The sequence below is a fragment of the Camelus dromedarius genome, chromosome 19, assembly GCF_036321535.1.
Source record: "Camelus dromedarius isolate mCamDro1 chromosome 19, mCamDro1.pat, whole genome shotgun sequence".
In the NCBI taxonomy this organism is placed as follows: Eukaryota; Metazoa; Chordata; class Mammalia; order Artiodactyla; family Camelidae; genus Camelus; species Camelus dromedarius.
This window is the reverse complement of record NC_087454.1, coordinates 2,780,720-2,798,469: the sequence shown is the minus strand read 5'-3', so window position 1 is coordinate 2,798,469 and position 17,750 is coordinate 2,780,720. Positions and strand designations below refer to the sequence as shown.

General features: G+C 44.5%; 1 long non-coding RNA gene across 1 annotated transcript; it reads left to right on the top strand.

The window, feature by feature from the left end:
• Positions 1-864: 864 nt before the first annotated feature.
• On the top strand, positions 865-17,748 carry LOC135318600 (uncharacterized). The gene is made up of 3 exons (XR_010376789.1): positions 865-1,042; positions 16,929-17,071; positions 17,571-17,748. It is a non-coding gene; the product is annotated as an uncharacterized LOC135318600 (long non-coding RNA).
• Positions 17,749-17,750: the final 2 nt, after the last annotated feature.

Genomic DNA, 17,750 nt, shown 5'->3' with positions numbered 1-17,750 from the left:
TTCTTAATTTTACTGTTGCCCAGTGTATTGATCTTTTCCTTTTGGGTTAGTCCTTTTTGTGTCCTGTTGAAGAGATCCTTACCTGTCCCCGAAGGAGTTTTTAAAATCCACACATCCCTACTAAACCCTACTTTTCTGATGCTTGTTTTGTCAGAAATGAACTAGGCACTTTCACAGGTGCGACTGCCTGTTTTGTGGGAAAACAGTATCTTCATCATCGTTTGTTCAAACCGGGACAGAACGTTGTAAGCTGGACGATTTCCAGGGCTACACAACGCCTGGACATCCTTCCTCTGTGGTAAGAGGGTGAGCCTGGACACGGCTGCGGGAGCCAGGCGGGCGCCCGTTTCCAGCTGCACTTGCATCCCGTCGGTGTGGGGCCCTGTGGGAGAAGGCACGATGTCCTCGGGGCGGAGCCGAGTCGGAGGCCTCATTCTGCAAACAGGTTGAGGGTAGAGAAGAAGCTGTTGACTTTGACCTGGGGCCGCGGGGGCTGCGGGGAGGGGGAAGGGAGTGACACGTGGTGCTGAGTCGAATCCATTTCACCTGCCTTCGCTAATCGAGGTGGTTTGAAGACTTGCCTGTCCTCCACGCGGCACGGAGCCCAAACTAATAAGATGTTGGCCCCAAGTTGTTTTCCAAAACTTGGAGACACCTGCGTCCAGGTCGAGCTGAGCTGGTTAAGGCTGGATGGGACCATGACCCTCCAGGTGGGCATGCGCCAGCGTGCGCTCCGTGACTTTCCAGGGTTCAGAGGCCGGTAGCTTAGTTAACGCCTGCGCAGAACGGCGATCACGCACCTTTTCCCCATCACCTCTCCCCATGCGCCTGCGCCTCTGATCGCCCTGCGTCTTAGTCCTCATCCCGTAAATACCCCAGCCCCTTGCTCTCCAGGGGTGGCGTTGAGGTTTGTTCAGCCATCTCCTGGCTGGGCTGCCCGTCTTTGCTGTGGACCCGGCGTCTCAGCTTTCTGGTTTGCTGGGCATCCTGCAAAACGGACCTGGTTCAGTGACAGAAGCAGGCGGAGGAAAGAGCTGAAAGGGTAGTGCTCCAGGGAGGGAGGGAGGCCGGAGGTTGCTCCACTGAGCAGCTGGGTGGCGTGGGCTGAGGGGCCAGGTGGCAGCGGCTGGCTTCCTGTGTCCTCTTTCTGGGTTTCCTTGTTCGGGTCCAGAACTGGCCAGGAGTCTCATGCCGTCCTGAGCCTGCTGGGAAGGGTGGTGAGGGTTGCCTCCCAGCAGGCAAGGCTGTTGTTCGGGCAGGACTCCCGGGAGGAGGCCCCAGACCAGCCTTTCATCTGTGTCTGTTTCTCTGGCTCTCTGGGAATTGAGACTTTTAAACGCACAACAAAAGGCTCAACCTACAGAAAGAAAGTGCGTGTTTGCCTGCTGGGCCCTGAGCTGGTGTGATAAGTAGTTGCAAATCTGCTTATTTGTGACAAAAAGCAGACCAGTGGCTGCTTGGGGGAGGGCAGGAGGGATCACAAGGAGGCTCAAGGAGGCTGGGGTGATGCAAGTGTTCTCTCTGCTTATGCCAGCGTACACACGTCAACACGAATCAAGTCGCGTCCTTTAAATGTGTGCAGTTACAGCATGTCTGTCACCGGCTGATGAAGCTGTTAGGATGCTTAACACACACACGCGTATGGTTGGCAGTGAAGTGGTTCGGGTTACGCTCTGATCACTCGGGTGCATGCGTCTCTCTCCAAACCTGGTCACTGACAGGAGCCACAGTTCTTCTAAGTGTCCTGGTCACAGGAGAGCCCAGCACTGAGAGGCTGGTTCCGGGGGCATCACTGTGGCTGCTGACACGACTCTCCATGTCCCAGGATCCCGTGAAGGGACGTCCAAGCCGAGGAGAGGACCTGCTGGGCGGACGGGGTGGGAAGGGCCCAATCCCCAATCTGCTTGTCCCCGTGACTGCTGCACATGCTGCAGCCTGCCGCTGAGCTGAACTTTCACCTCTGCAGGGCACTCGGCAGGCGTCCCTGTCCTCCCACAAGTGACGGGCTGCGGCGGGGGGGTGGGGGGGTGCTGTGTGTCTCTCCCTCCTCCTTCCTGGGGCAGCTGGAAATTGAGAAGGCAGGTTGGGTGTGAAACGCAGCTGAGGACTAAACGCAGCTGAGGGCTGGTGCTGTCCTGACGACCACACACCAGGCGTGAGCGAGACTCTCAGGTCATTCCTCTCCAAGCACGGGGCTGCTGGGCCATTTCTTCCCCCAGGAGGCTGGTAAAAAGTAATCAGGCAATAACGCTTTCGGATAACAAAGGAAGCGAAAGTGGGAACTGTCACAGCTGGCAGGCTGCTGCTACAAATTTATAGCAAGGTATAAGTAAGGTGTAAGTCAACCGGTTTTTCATTTTACCCAAGCAGTGCCTTGGGTTCAGGAAGAGGTGCAGGTCTAGGAAGAGGCACTTTGGAGGATTATGGACATGTTGCCCTGCTGCCGGGGGGTGGGGGGAGGGTTCACAGCCTCCCCAGGAGCCCCGAGGTGGCCATGGTCATTTAAGCTGCTCTCTTGGCCTTTTGATTAAGAGTTGCCACCAGGCAGCCAGCCCAGGTCTTGGGAAAAGGATCAGAGGCTGGCAGACAGGTCCCCAGGCCAAGACTCACCCCTTGTTAGCACAGCCCTCAGCCATCTGAGCGGCAGCTCCAGGGCAGAAGGAGAGAGCTTGCTGAGCCCCAAGACGCCAGAAAGGTTTCCCGTCACCCCCGCAGTCCCAGCCATGGGCCCTGGGTGGCAAGGGCTCGAGGGGTGAACTGCTTGCTTTGCAGTATATCTGGGACGCTCACGTGGTACGTGAGTGGCTGCTGCTTCAACACAGGGGCGTCCAGCGTAGCAGCCTGGAGGCCACGCTGCGGAAGGACCCGCTGGGGCCGAGATCCCTGAGCGGGGACGAGGCTGGCCCTCGTATCCCCGAGGGCGTCGGCTTCCAAATATTCGGGTGAGGCCCCCTCTGGGAATCTGGGTGAGGTTCTCGAGATGGGCAGGGTTCCCCAAAAGGGGCATTCCACCGACAGGTGTATTTTCTTTTTAAAAATTATGTAAATATTCTTGTAAAAATTAAGACCACTTAGCACTGATATACTTGAAAACTAAGTTTCTCATATTGGCACCCACTCGAAATAACCAGTGACTGCCAAGCCAGAAGTTTGTATTTTCTGTGTATTTGTAACTATCCCTCACCTCCCGGATCTGTCTGGTTCCTGGGTTGGGTGATGGAAGTCAGACAGCAAGCTTGAGTCGGGGGGCCGATACAAGTCCCGCGGAGTTCGGTTCCTGAGTTTAAAGTAGTAGCAAGAGTTCCCAGAACAGATCTAAAAACTGACTTCATTTGACTCTTAAGCCCGATAGTAAGAGCTTAGAGAGCAAGGGTACCTGTAGCGACATGCATGTCACAGGTGTACAGAGGCTTAACTGCAAGAGGCGATCGGCGGCGTGTTCGCTCCCGTTTCTACGTGAGTCCAGTCTGGGCTCCGCTGCTCCCTTGCAGAGGCTGTGAACGACCGGGCGCTTGGGCTCCTTCCCTGGGCCCCGGGGGTCCGCGGAGCCCTGGGCACAAGGTGGGACAGAACGCTGTTCCAGGATGTGATTTGATTGCTGTCAAATACTTGTTCCAACCCTTTACCGGGGGTGGCCTTAGGGAAATTATGTAACCTCCCTGAATTTGTCTTCTCACCTGAAAGTTGCAGTAGATTAGCAATTATCTCACTAGAATTACACTCAGGGCAGTAAACATTCATTATATGAACATATACATCATTGATAACACATCCTTAAGAGTCGCACAGGAATCCATTGTACAGACATAAACTCATGTATGTGTCCAGTCCCTTATAAAGCAATGCTTAAATGCAAAGAATGAACAGGATGTTTAAAAAGAAAACGAGATAGGGTCTCAGCCAAAATTATCATCTCCCGCCTTACATGCAGACACCTGTGTATCTGTCAAGTACCAGAGTGCCCTGGGAGACGGGTCATCTTACGACATCAGTTCTCTCCTAGCTGGTGGACCACAACTCCAGCTGTAGCTTCTCTGGGTCCTCTGGTGGGGGGTTTCCTCCGGGGGTGCCCTGGCAGGACTCAGCTCCTCGTGGGTGGTTGGCCTGAGGGCCTCAGTTCCTCTCTGGCTCTAATGGAAACGGCCCCCAGTTCCTTGGCCCCTGGTGCCTCCTTAGGTGCCCACAGGGGGGCAGCTGGCTTCCCCAGAGGGAGCAGGACGAGGCAGAAGGAGCAAGTGTCACAGGCCCACAGCCTGAGCTCAGCAGTGACAGCCCATCACTCTGGCCATTTTCTGTCTGTTTTAAACAAGTCGCTGGGCCCAGGCCCCACGGAGAGGAGGGGATTACACCATGTGCGAATCCCCGGAGGTGGGGTCATTGGGAGGAAATTTAGAAGCCTCTGTACTCACTTGGAAACGTGCAAAAGTAAAACACAAAACCAATTACATGACTCTTGAACATCCCATCGCTGTTGAGGGTGTAAGAGGTCAGATGCTGTCACTTACTGCCTTGGGCCCAAAGCCCCCTTTTAACGGTTTTGCACTTTTCTGTATTTGCTATAGCCGCGACATCAACTTCCGCTTCATGTGTTTTGAGGGTAAGCGATTAGGCACACGTGAGTTTGGAATTGTCTTTATCTTTCAGTAGAACTCCGTCTGCTGTCATTATGAAGTTTTTTCTAACATTCTTTTTGCTTTAACAGATACTTTGATGCTGATATGGCTACGCCAGTTTTTTGTTGTTCGTATTTGTATAACTCATATCTTCTACCTTTCACTTTAAAGTTTTTAGTTTTAGATGTGTTTTTTTTTGTAAGCATACATGTATAGCTAGATACTCTCACACAAGCGTGTAGTCAGTTTTCACTTAACGTATTAATACTTTGAGCTAAAATCCGTGTCAGCTATGTGTTTGCCATTTGTCCTTTTTCGTCCCTTGTTCTTTTTTTTTTTTTTTTTTAACATTTTTTATTGATTTATAATCACTTTACAATGTTGTGTCAAATTCCAGTGTTCGGCACAATTTTTCAGTCATTCATGGACATATACACACTCATTGTCACATTTTTTTCTCTGTGAGTTATCATAACATTTTGTGTATATTTCCCTGTGCTATACAGTGTAATCTTGTTTATCTATTCTACAATTTTGAAATCCCAGTCTATCCCTTCCCACCCTCCACCCCCTGGCAACCACAAGTCTGTATTCTCTGTCTATGAGTCTATTTCTGTCCTGTATTTACACTTTGTTTTTGTTTGTTTTTGTTTTTGTTTTTTAGATTCCACATATGAGCGATCTCATATGGTATTTTTCTTTCTCTTTCTGGCTTACTTCACTTAGAATGACATTCTCCAGGAGCATCCATGTTGCTGCAAATGGCATTATGTTGTCGGTTTTTATGGCTGAACAGTATTCCATTGTATAAATATACCACATCTTCTTTATCCAGTCACCTGTTGATGGACATTTAGGCTGTTTCCATGTTTTGGCTATTGTAAATAGTGCTGCTATGAACATTGGGGCGCAGGTGTCATCCTGAAGTAGATTTCCTTCTGGATACAAGCCCAGGAGTGGGATTCCTGGGTCATATGGTAAGTCTATTCCTAGTCTTTTGAGGACTCTCCACACTGTTTTCCACAGTGGCTGCACTAAACTGCATTCCCACCAGCAGTGTAGGAGGGTTCCCCTTTCTCCACAGCCTCTCCAGCATTTGTCATTTGTGGATTTTTGAATGACGGCCATTCTGACTGGTGTGAGGTGATACCTCATTGTAGTTTTGATTTGCATTTCTCTGATAATTAGTGATATTGAGCATTTTTTCATGTGCCTTTTGATCATTTGTGTGTCTTCCTTGGAGAATTGCTTGTTTAGGTCTTCTGCCCATTTTTGGATTGGGTTGTTTATTTTTTTCTTATTGAGTTGTATGAGCTGCTTATATATTCTGGAGATCAAGCCTTTGTCGGTTTCACTTGCAAAAATTTTCTCCCATTCCGTAGGTTTTCTTCTTGTTTTGCTTCTGGTTTCCTTTGCTGTGCAGAAGCTTATAAGTTTCATTAGGTCCCATTTGTTTATTCTTGCTTTTATTTCTTCTAGGAGAAAATTTTTGAAATGTATGTCAGATAATGTTTTGCCTATGTTTTCCTCTAGGAGGTTTATTGTATCTTGTCTTATGTTTAAGTCTTCGATCCATTTTGAGTTGATTTTTGTATATGGTGTAAGGGAGTGTTCTAGCTTCATTGTTTTACATGCTGCTGTCCAGTTTTCCCAACAACATTTGCTGAAGAGACTGTCTTTATTCCAATGTGTATTCTGCCTCCTTTGTCGAAGATGAGTTGACCAAAAGTTTGTGGGTTCATTTCTGGGCTCTCTATTCTGTTCCATTGGTCTGTATGTCTGTTTTGGTACCAATACCATGCTGTCTTGATGACTGTAGCTGTATAGTATTGTCTGAAGTCTGGGAGAGTTATTCCTCCAGCCTCTTTCTTTCTCTTCAGTAATGCTTTGGCAATTCTAGGTCTTTGATGGTTCCATATAAATTTTGTTATGATTTGTTCTAGTTCTGTGAAATATGTCCTGGGTAATTTGATAGGGATTGCATTAAATCTGTAGATTGCCTTGGGCAGTGTGACCATTTTAACAATATTAATTCTTCCAATCCAAGAGCATGGAATATCTTTCCATGTTTTAAAGTCTTCTTTAATTTCCTTCATCAATGGTTTATAGTTTTCTGTGTATAATTCTTTCACCTCCTTGGTTAGATTTATTCCCAGATATTTTATTACTTTGGGTGCTATTTTAGAGGGGATTGTTTCTTTACTTTCTTTTTCTGTTGATTCATCGTTAGTGTAAAGAAATGCAACTGATTTTTGAACGTTAATTTTGTAACCTGCTACCTTGCTGAATTCTTCAATCAGCTCTAGTAGCTTTTGTGTGGACCTTTTAGGGTTTTCTATATATAGTAACATGTCGTCAGCATATAGTGACACTTTTACCTCTTCTTTTCCAATTTGGATCCCTTTTATTTCTCTCTCTTCCCTGATTGCTGTGGCTAGGACTTCCAGGACTATGTTGAATAGGAGTGGTGATAGTGGGCAGCCTTGTCTTGTCCCAGATTTTAGTGGGAAGCTTTTGAGTTTTTCACCGTTGAGTGCTATGCTGGCTGTAGGTTTGTCATATATAGCTTTTATTATGTTGAGATATGTTCCCTCTATACCCACTTTGGCGAGAGTTTTTATCATAAATGAGTGTTGAATTTTATCAAATGCTTTTTCTGCGTTGATTGAGATGATCATGTGGTTTTTGTCCTTTCTCTTGTTGATGTGATGTATTACATCGATTGACTTGTGTATGTTGAACCAGCCTTGTGTCCCTGGGATGAACCCCACTTGGTCATGATGTATAATCTTTTTTATGTGTTGTTGGATTCTATTTGCTAAAATTTTTCGTCCCTTGTTCTGAATCAATTATGTATTTTTCCCACTTCTTCCCTGTGTTAGTTGAGAGCATATATACATGCTTAAAAATTAAGAGCTAGTCCAAATACTGTAAAATTAACCTTTAAAGTGTAATATTCAGTGGGTTTTAGTATATTCCCAAAGCTGTGCAAAATCACCACTCATTCCAGAACACTTTAAAAAGTTAAAAAAATTTTTATTGAAGTGTAGTCAATTTATAATGTTAGTTCCAGGTGCAATTCAGTTATATACATATATATTTTTTCAGTTTCTTTCCCATTATGGCTCATTACAAGAAATTGAATATAGTTCCCTGTGCTGTACAGCAGATCCTTGTTGTTTATATATTTTATATATAGTAGTGTGTGTCTGTTAATCCCAAACTCCTCATCTATCCACCCCCTTTCCCCCTGGGTAACCACAGTTTGTTTTCTATGTGAGTCTATTTCTTGTTTGTAAATAAAATTTGTAGCTTTTTTTTTTAATAGTCCACATATAAGAACATAAATGATATTTGTCATCCATTGATGGACATCAGGGCTATTTATCCTCTGTGGTGAGCAATGACGCTGTGAACATTTGTGTACAAGCATTTGAGTACTTGTTTTCAGTTCTCTTAGGAATGGAAATGCAGAATCATGTAGTAACTCTGTGTTTAACATTTTGTGGACGTGCCAAGCTGTTTTCCACTATGGTTGCACCAATTTATATTCCTACTGACAGTGTAGAAGACTTCCAGTTTTTTCACATTTTCATCAACATGTGTTATTTTCCACTTTTTTCATTATAGCCATCCTAGTGTTGTCAAGTGATCTGTCATTATGGCTGTGATGTGCATTTCCCTAATGATTAATGATATATCGAACATCTTTTCATGTGTTTATTGGCCGTTTGTGTATCTTTGGAGAAATGTCTATTCAGATCCTTTGCCTGTTTTTAAATTGGGTCGCCTCTTGTTGAATTAAGAGTTCTTTATATATTCTGGACAGTAGACCCTTATCACATACATAATTTGAAGATACCTTCTCCATTCGGTGAGTTGGCTTTTAACTTTCTTGGGTGTTCTTTGAAGTACAAGTTTAAAAAATGTTACTTGATGAAGTTCAGTTTATTTTTTCCTTTGGTTGTGCTTTTAGTGTTATATCTAAAAAGAAAATCATTGCCTAATCCAAGATCACAAAGAGTTACACCTGTGATTTCTTCTGAAAGTGTTATGTTTTTAGTTCTTCGATTTAGGTTTTGATCCGTTTTGAGTTTGGTTTGTGGTGAGTCCAACTTGGTGCTTTCGCAGGTGGATGTCCAGCTGTCCAGGAACCATTTGTTAAAAAGACTGTTCTTTCATCATTGAATGGTCTTGGCGTCCTTGTTCAAACTCAGTTGCTTATAGAAGAAAGGGTTTATTTCTGGACTCTCAGTTCTAGTCCATCAATCTGTATGTCTCTCCTCGCCAGCACACACTGCCTTGCTTGCTATGGCTCTGTAGTAAGTTTTGAAATTGGGACGTGTGAGACCTCCAACTTTGTCTTCCCTTTCTCAGAATTGAACTGGGTATTCTGGACCTCTTGCGTTTTCAGATGAATTTTAGGACTCATTTGTCCATTTCTGCAAGAAAGACAGTTGGAATTTTAATAGCGACCTCGTTGAATCTGTAGGCAAATTTTGCCAGTTTCATGATGTTAAGTCCTCCAATCCATGTGAGTATCTTTCCATTTATTTAGGTCGTCTTTAATTTCTTTCAGCAATGTTTTGTAGTTTCCAGTACACAAGTCTTGCACTTCTTTGGTTAATTTATTCCCAAGAATTTTATTCTTTTTGATTCTACTATCAATGAAACTGCTTACTTGATTTCATTTTCAGATTGTTTATTGCTAGTGTTTAGAAATACAATTGGTTTTTGTGTATTCTACAAACTTATTGAACTTACTAGTTCTAACAGGTTGGGTTTGGGGAGTTTTCTTGTTTTTGATGTGTGGATTCTTTAGCATTCTCTCTGTATAAGATCGTGTCTATAGATAGATATTTTTACCTTTACAGTCTGGAAGCCTTCTATTTCTTTTTATAAATTGAAGTATAATTGACATAATGGTATATTAGTTTCAGGTGTACAACATAGTGATTCAGTATTTGTGTGTATTGCAAAATCATCACTACAGTAAGTCTAGTAAATATCTGTCAGCACACAGTTACAATTTTTTTTCCTTGTAATGGGAAGTTTTAATACCTACTCTCTGAGCAGTTTTCACATACACAGTATTAACTATAGTTGCTGTGCTGTACATCACAGCCTCATGACTGACTCATTTTATAACCGCAAGTTTATGCATCTTGGCCCCCGTCATCCATTTCACCCACCCGTCCCACCCCTACCTCTGACAGCCACCAGTCTGTCTTCTGTGTCTGTGAGCTTGGTGTTCTTGTTTTGAATTCCACATATAATGAGATCATATGGTGTTTGTCTCTTTCTGACTTACCTCACTTAGCATAACGCTCCCAAGGTCTCTCCGTGTTGTCACAAACGGCAAGATTTCATTATTTTTCATGGCTAGGTAGTAGTCCGTTGTATATGGACACCATGTCGTCTTTATCCAGTCATCTGCCGACGGACACCTAGGTTGATTCCGTAGCTTGGCTATTGTAAATAGTGCTGCTGTGAACATTGGGGTGCATTATCTTTTCAAATTAGTGGTTTTTAATATTTGATTATTTATTTCTTTTCCTTGTGTAATTGTCACACCCTTCAACACAATGCTGAATAGAAGTGCCAAGAGCAAACATCTTTCTCTTGTTTCTGATTTTAAAGTGAAAGTTTTCACACTATTAAGTATCATGTTAGTTGTGGGTTTTTCATAGACGCCCTTTAGCAAGTTGAGGAAGTCCTTTCTGTTCCTAGACGGTGGAGTGTGTCTATTATGATGGCTCAGATTTTTCAGGTGCTTTTCCTGCATTTATTGAGATCATATGGTCCTATCCTTTATTTTAACAATATTGTTATTACATTGATTTCTTTTGTGTGCTGAATCAACCTTGCATTCTTGCCATAAATCCCACTTGGTCATGGTGTATAATTTTTATATGGTGCCAGATTATTTTGTTAAGAATTTTTGCATTTCTGAGGAATATTGATCTACAATATTCTTGTGACATCTTTGTGTGGTTTTGATATTAGGGCAATACTGGCCTCATAGAAGAAGTTAGAAAGCGTTCTGTCTATCTTTTGGAAACATTTATGAAGGATTGGTACTGATTCCTTCGTAAACATTTGATAGGATTGATGAGTGAAACCATTTGGTCCTGGGCTTTTCTTTGTGGGAAGATTTTTGGTTACTGATTCAGTCTCCTGTTACAGGTGTATTCACAGTTGTCTGTTTCTTTCTAGGAATTAGCCCATCTCGTGTTGCTTACCTAATTTGTCAGCGTACAGGTGCTTATAGCGTTCCCTTAATTCTTTTTATTTCTATAGGGTTGGTGGTACATCTCCTCTCTCACTCCTGAGATTAGTACTTTGAATATGCTTTTTTCCTAAATCAGTCTAATTTTTTTCACAGAACTAACTTTGGGTTTCCTTGATTTTTCTCTCCCATTTCTATATTCGTCATTTTACTTGCTTTTGCTCTAATCTTATTTCCTTCGTTCTGCTTGCTGTGTGTTAAGTTTGCTCTTTTTTCTAGTTTCTTAAGGTGGAATGTTATTGACTTAATATCTGTTTTCTTTTCTACTTTTTAATATAGGTGTTTTGTTATTGTATAATTTATTCAAATACTCATGTTTTCGTTTTCATTTTCATTTATCTCCAGATATCTTTTAATCTCTCTTATAGGAGTTTTGTCTTTGTTTAGGAATGTGATCTTCCCACGCATTTTTAATGTCCTAAATTTGTTAATAGCTAATTTTACTCCATTGTGGTTGAAGGACATAGGTTGTATGATTTTAGTCTTTTTAAATTCAGTTTTAGAATACCACATAAAATTTAGGAAAATATAAATTAATGTTAAAAATCATTAGATCTTAGCCTTTATGTTTACAAAATGCCTGTGCTAACCAATCTATTAGTCACCTAAGGACATAGTATGGCTCTAAGATCATAAATTCAACTTTTACCTTTGAAATACCAAAGTTTTCTCTCCCACCAAAAAAGTAACTTTTAAACCAGTGTTAAAATTGTGCAGTGCTATTGTCACCAAGCAGGTATTTGTCAGCATCTTCAGAGACACCATTGTAATGTTCCTCAGGGACAGGGAGGAGTTTCCTGGAATATTGTCAGCCTTTCCCCTGTTGCCAAGCAGTGAGGCTGTTTATTTTTATTTATTATTATTATTTTTTTTTACAGAAGGGTACTATTTTTACTTATTTTTATTTTTTGTTTGAAGTATAGTAAATTCACAGTATTATATAAGTTTTAGGTGTACAACATAGTGATTCACAAATTTTAAAGGTTATACTCCATTTATAGTTATTATAAAATATGACTGTATTCCCTGTGCTGTGCAGTATATCCTTGTGATACTTATTTTATACATAGTAGTTTGTACCTCTTAATCCTCTACCCGTATCTTGCCCCTCTCGACTTCCCTCTCCCCAGTGGTAACTACTAGTTTGTTCTCTGTATCTCTAAATCTGTTTTTTTTTTTTTTTTTGCTATATTCACTAGTTTGTTTTATTTTTTAGATTCCACATATAAGTAATATCCTACAGTATCCGTCTTTCTTGTCTGACTCGTTTCACCAAGCTTAATAGCCTTCAAGTCCATCCATGTTGTTGTAAATGGCAATGTTTCCTTTTTTATGGCTGAGTAGTATTCCACGGTATATAGATACCACAACTTCTTTGTCCAGTCATCTGCTGAAGGACACTCAGGTTGCTTCCATATCTAGGCTATTGTAAACAATGCTGCTATGAACGTTGGGGGTGCAGGTATCTTTTCAAATTAGCGTTTTCGTTTTCTTTGGCTATATACCCAGGAGTGGAATTACTGGATCATATGGCAGTTCTATTTTTAGTTTTTTGAGGAACTTCCATAATTTTTTCCCACAGTGGCTGCACCAATTTACAGTCCTGCCAGCAGTGTACAAGGGTTCCCTTTTCTCCACATCCTCACCAACATTTGTTATTTGTGGTCTTTTTGATGATGGCTATTCTGATAGGCGTGAGGTGATATCTCACTGGGATTTTGATTTGCATTTTTCTGATTAGCAATGTTGAGCATTGTTTCAATGTGCCTATTGGCCATCTGTATATCTTCTTTGGAAAAATGTCTATTCAGTTCTTCTGCCCATTATTTACTCAGTTTTTTTGGTTTTTTTTTTTTTTTTTTGATGCTGAGTTGTGGGAACTGTTTATTTTGGCTATAATCCCCTTATTGGTTGTATCATTTGCAAATATTTCTCCCATTCTTTAGGTTGCCTTTTCATCTTGACTGTGGTTTCCTTTGCTGTGCAAAAGCTTTTAAGTTTACTTAGGTCCCATTTGTTTATTTTTGCTTTTGTTTCTTTTGCCTTAGGAGACAGATCCCCAAAAAAGTACTGAGAAGATTTCTGTCTGAATGTTCTGCCTATATTTTCTTTTAAGAGTTTTATGGTCTCTAGTCTTACATTTAGGTCTTTACTCCATTTTGAGTTTGTTTATGGTGTTAGGAAATTTTCTGATTTCTGCCTTTTACAGGTAGCTGTCCAGTTTCCCAGTACCACTTATTAAAGAGACTGTCTCTTCTCCATTGTCTGTTCTTGCCTCCTGTGTCACAGATGAATTGGCCATAAATGTGTAGGTGTATTTCTGGGCTTTCTATCCTGTTCCATTGAGCTATGTGCCTTTTTTGGTGCCAGTACCATATTGTTTTGATTTCTGTAGCTTTGCAGTATAGTCTGAAATCAAGGTGTGTGATTCCTCCAGCTCTGTTCTTTCTCAAGTTTGTTTTGGCTATTGAGGGTCCTTTGTGTTTCCATACAGATTTTAAAATTATTTGTTCTAGTTCTGTGAAAAATGCCATTTGTATTTTAATAGGGATTGCATTTAATCTGTAGTTTGCCTTGGGTAACATGGTAATTTAAAACCCTATCTTCGAATCTATGAACACAGAATGTATTTCCATCTGTGTTGTCTTCAGATTCTTTATCAGTGTTTTTTTAGTTTTCTGCTTTATAGTTTTCTGAGTGCAAGTCTTTAACTTCCTCAGGTAGGTTTACTCCTAAGTATTATGTTTTTTGGATGTAAATGGGATTGTTTTCTTAATTTCTCCTTCTGATAGTTTGTTGTTAGTGCATAGAAATGCAGCAGATTTCTGTATATTTTATATCTTGCAACTTTACCAAGTTCATTGAGCTTTAGCAGTTCTCTGGTGGCATCTTTAGGATATTCTGTGTCTAGTATCATGTCATCTGCAAACAGTGATGGTTTTACTTCTTTTCCAGTTTGGATTCCTTTTTTTCCCTGATTGCTGTGGCTGGGACTTCCAAAACTATAGTGAATAACAATGGCAAGAGTGGGCATCCTTGTCTTGATCCTGACCTTAGAGGAAGTGCTCTCAGCTTTCCACTACTGAGTGTGGTGTGAGCTGTGGGTTTGTCATGTATGGCCTTTACTTTGTTGAGGTGTGTTCCCTCTGTGCCCACTTTCTGGAGTTTTTTTTTTTTTTTTTAAATCATAAATGGATGTTGAATTTTGTCAAAAGCTTTTTCTGCATCTACTGAGATGATCATATGGTTTTTATTCTTTAATTTGTGAATGTGGTGCATCACACTGATTTACAGATACTGAAAAGTGCTTGCATCCCCAGGATGAATCCCACTTGATCGTGGTGTGTGATCCTTCTAATGTATTGTTGAATTGGGTTTGCTAGGTTTTTGCATCTGCGTTCATCAGTGATACTGGTCTGTAATATCTCTGTCTGGTTTCGGTAACAGGGTGATGCTGGACTCATAGAGTGAGTTTGGCAGTGTTCCTTCCTCTGAGTTTTGTTTTTTTGGAATAATTTCAGAAGGATAGGTGTTAACTCTTCCCTAAATGTTTGGTAGAATTCATCTGTGAAACCATCTGGTTCTGGACTTTTGTTTGTTAGGACTTTTAAAATTACTGATTCAATTACATTCCTGGCAGTTGGTCTGCTCATATTTTCCTTCTCTTCCTTCAGTCGTGGGAGGTTGCATCTTCCTAAGAAACTGTCCACTTCTAGGTTGTCCATTTTATTGGCATTAGTTGTTCACAGTAGCCTCCTAGGTTCCTTTATATTTCTATGGTGTCAGTTGTAACTTCTCCTTTTTCATTTCTGATTTTATTGGTTTTTGAGGCCTTGTCACTTTTTTCTTGGTGAGTCTGGTTAAAGGTTCATCAATTTTGTTTCTTTTCAAGGAGCCGGTTCTCCGAGTTACTCTGACCCTGTCGGGTAGGTTGCCTGTCTCCACTCCACTTAGTTGTTCGGGAGTTTTGTCTTGTTCCTTTGTTTGGAACGTGCTCCTCTGTCTCCTCATTTTGCCTAGTTTGCTGTGTTTATTTCTATATGTCTGGTAGGTTGATTACATTTCCTGACCTTGGAGAAGTGGCTTTTTTAAAATTATTGAAGTATAGCCAGTTTACAACGTTGTGTTAATTTCTGGTGCACAGCATCATGTTCTGAGAAGTGGCTTTCTGTAGGGGACGTTCTCTGCGCCCCAGCAGTGCTCTCCCCTCTCATCACCAGAGCTGTATGCTCCAGGGGTGCCCCCAGCGTGGGCTGTGCGGGTCCTTCCGCTGTGGTGGGCTCATTGTGCGGGCGGCCTGATAGGCTTTGCCGGCCCTGGTCTTGGTGGTGGTCAGGCCTGGCCTTGGGTGGAGGCTGCTGGCCACCAGTAGTTGGGGCTGGGTCATGAGGTGGCTGGTTGCAGAGTCCCCAGGGGGCCCTGGAGCTACAGCTGGCTTACTGGTGGGTGAAGTTGGGGTCCAGGAGACCCTGGAGCCTGGTGCCTGCCCACTGGTGGGTGAAGCCAAGTCCTGGGGTCTGGGTCTGGCTGCAGGGCTCGTGGCAGACTGCTGGAGGGGAGGCTGGCTCCTGATCCAGCTGGCGGTGGAGTCTGTGTTGGCCTGCTCATGCGTGGCACCAGGGCCTAGCTGGTTCCCAGGAGAGGTACTGGCCTGTTGGTGAGCGGGCTGGGCCCACAGGCTGCGGAGCTGCGGATGCCCTGTGGCTGCTCTCTGCCTGCTGGTGGGTGGAGATGGGTCTTGGGGTCTCTGGCTGCAGGGCCCTGGGGGTCCTGGGTCTCCAGTCTGGGCACTGGTGTGTGAGCTCTAGTGGGCAGGGCTGTGTCCAGGGGTGGCTGTGCGCTCAGGGGGTCTTAAGGCACATGTGTGCTGGTGGGTGGGGCTGCCCCCTCACCAGTTAGTTGTGTGGCCTGAGGAGCCCCAGTACTGGGGACTAGAGGTTGGTGGGCAGGAGAGGGGCTGGGTCCTGATGCCGATGGGCCGGAGGGAATATGTCAGAATGGCATTTGTCGGCACCAGTGTCCACGTGGTAGAATGAGCTCCCCAAACGGCTGCAGCCAGTGTCTGTGTCCCCAGGGTGAGCCCCAGTTGCCTCCTGCCTCTCCCAGAGGCTCTCCAGGGCCAAAACGTAGGTCCGATCCAGATTCTTTTCAAATGACCGCTTCTGACCAGGGTCCCGGAGTGTGTGAGATTTTGTGCACGTCCTTTACTACTGGAGTTGCCATCTCCCCCAGCCCTCTGGGACTCTGAAAGATAAGCCCTTCAAGTGTTCTGGGGCTCGTCTTCCTGGCATAGGACACCTGGACTGGGGAGCCTGACATGGGGCTGACCCCTCGCTCCTGTGGGAGAACTCTGCCGTTGTCACCATCCTCCTGTCTGTGGGCTGCGGTGTGGGACTTGACTGTGTGGTGACTCTGCCCCTCTCACTGGGGCCGTTTCCTTTTTGTATCCTTGGTTGTAGATGTTATCGGTAAGTTCCAGTCTCTTTCACTGATGGTGTTCCTGCAGACGGTTGTGGTTGCGGCGCCCCCAAGAGGCGGCAAGCTTGGGGTCTTCCTACTCTGCCATCCTGGGTGAGCTCCGTGAGGCTGCTCATTTCTAAGTTAGTACTGGTAGACTGGTCCAGCTCCTCCAGAGGTAGGATAGTTTGCAGACCGTCAAATTTCTGGGGCAAGTCCAGCCTCCATGTGAGAAAGCCCTAAATCCTGAGCCACCAAGCATCTTCATAAAACCCTCGCCGTCCACCACTTCCTCTCCCAGACTGCAGGATGCCAGAGTGGGTTGGATTCCCCAGCCCCCTCTCCTGCCCCTCCCCACTCCAGACACAGACAAGCCACGCTACTTGCCCTGGGCCAGGTACCCCAGATGCTTGGCTCTCAGACTAGAGGTGGTGGTTTAATTGGTTTCGTGGGCGGCCAGGGCATCGTGAGTTGTCAAAGCTCTCCAGGTGCTCCAAAGAGGCACTGAAGTTGGGCAACCTCTGCTCCACACTAGCCATCGCGTTTTCATCTCCATTTGATTGTGGCAGGTAAAGGTGTTGAGGAAGGCAGGCCCGCGGAGGAGTGGGGAGCACTGGCTACTCCTGGACGCCAGGCCACGTACAGGCTGAGGGTGATAAGCAGATCCCCTGACCCTCTGGACCTCAGCTTCCTCGTGTGTAAAGCTAAACAGGTGTGTGGAAGGTCAGATTCACCATGTCACTCATGTTCTGGGCTCTACTCTAGGGCCTACTCGGAGGACTGTTTCAGCTGCCCGGGGTCTCTCCCTGCCTGTGGAGGGGCAGGGCTGCCCTGGCATGTTCTGGAGGCCCCCAGAACACTCAGGGACAGGAAGGGTGTGGCTGGGAAAGCTGCCCATTGGAGGGATGGAAAGGTCAGTGATCAGAGGCCACCAGAGGGGCTGACTGGATGAGACTGAGCTTCCCTGAGGGCAGCGACAGACCCAGCAGACAGAGCCCTGTGCCCTGGCTGTCCCTCTTGTGACGCATGTCACTATCTGGTAGATGCCAGTTCTCCTGTAACACAGAGCTTCCTTCCTTTGCACTGGTTGTACATGTTATGTAGATGTAGATGTTTGTTTGCACTGGTGTAAGGGAAGTCATGAACGAGCGGGCTGGAGTGTCTGTGATGCAGTCAGAGGAGGCAGCCCCTGGCCCCTGGTCCGCCCACAGGCTTCACCCTCGTCACCCTGTGACCAAGACGAACAGTGCGGAGGCCTAGCCAGCTGCTCTCCCCGCCCTTCTGTCTACATCGTGGGCGTGGATTTCCCGTAAAGCGCACAATCGTGGACACCCGTGTGTATGTTTCCCAGAAAGAGTGAGTATACCATGAGAAACTGCAGAAGAATGATC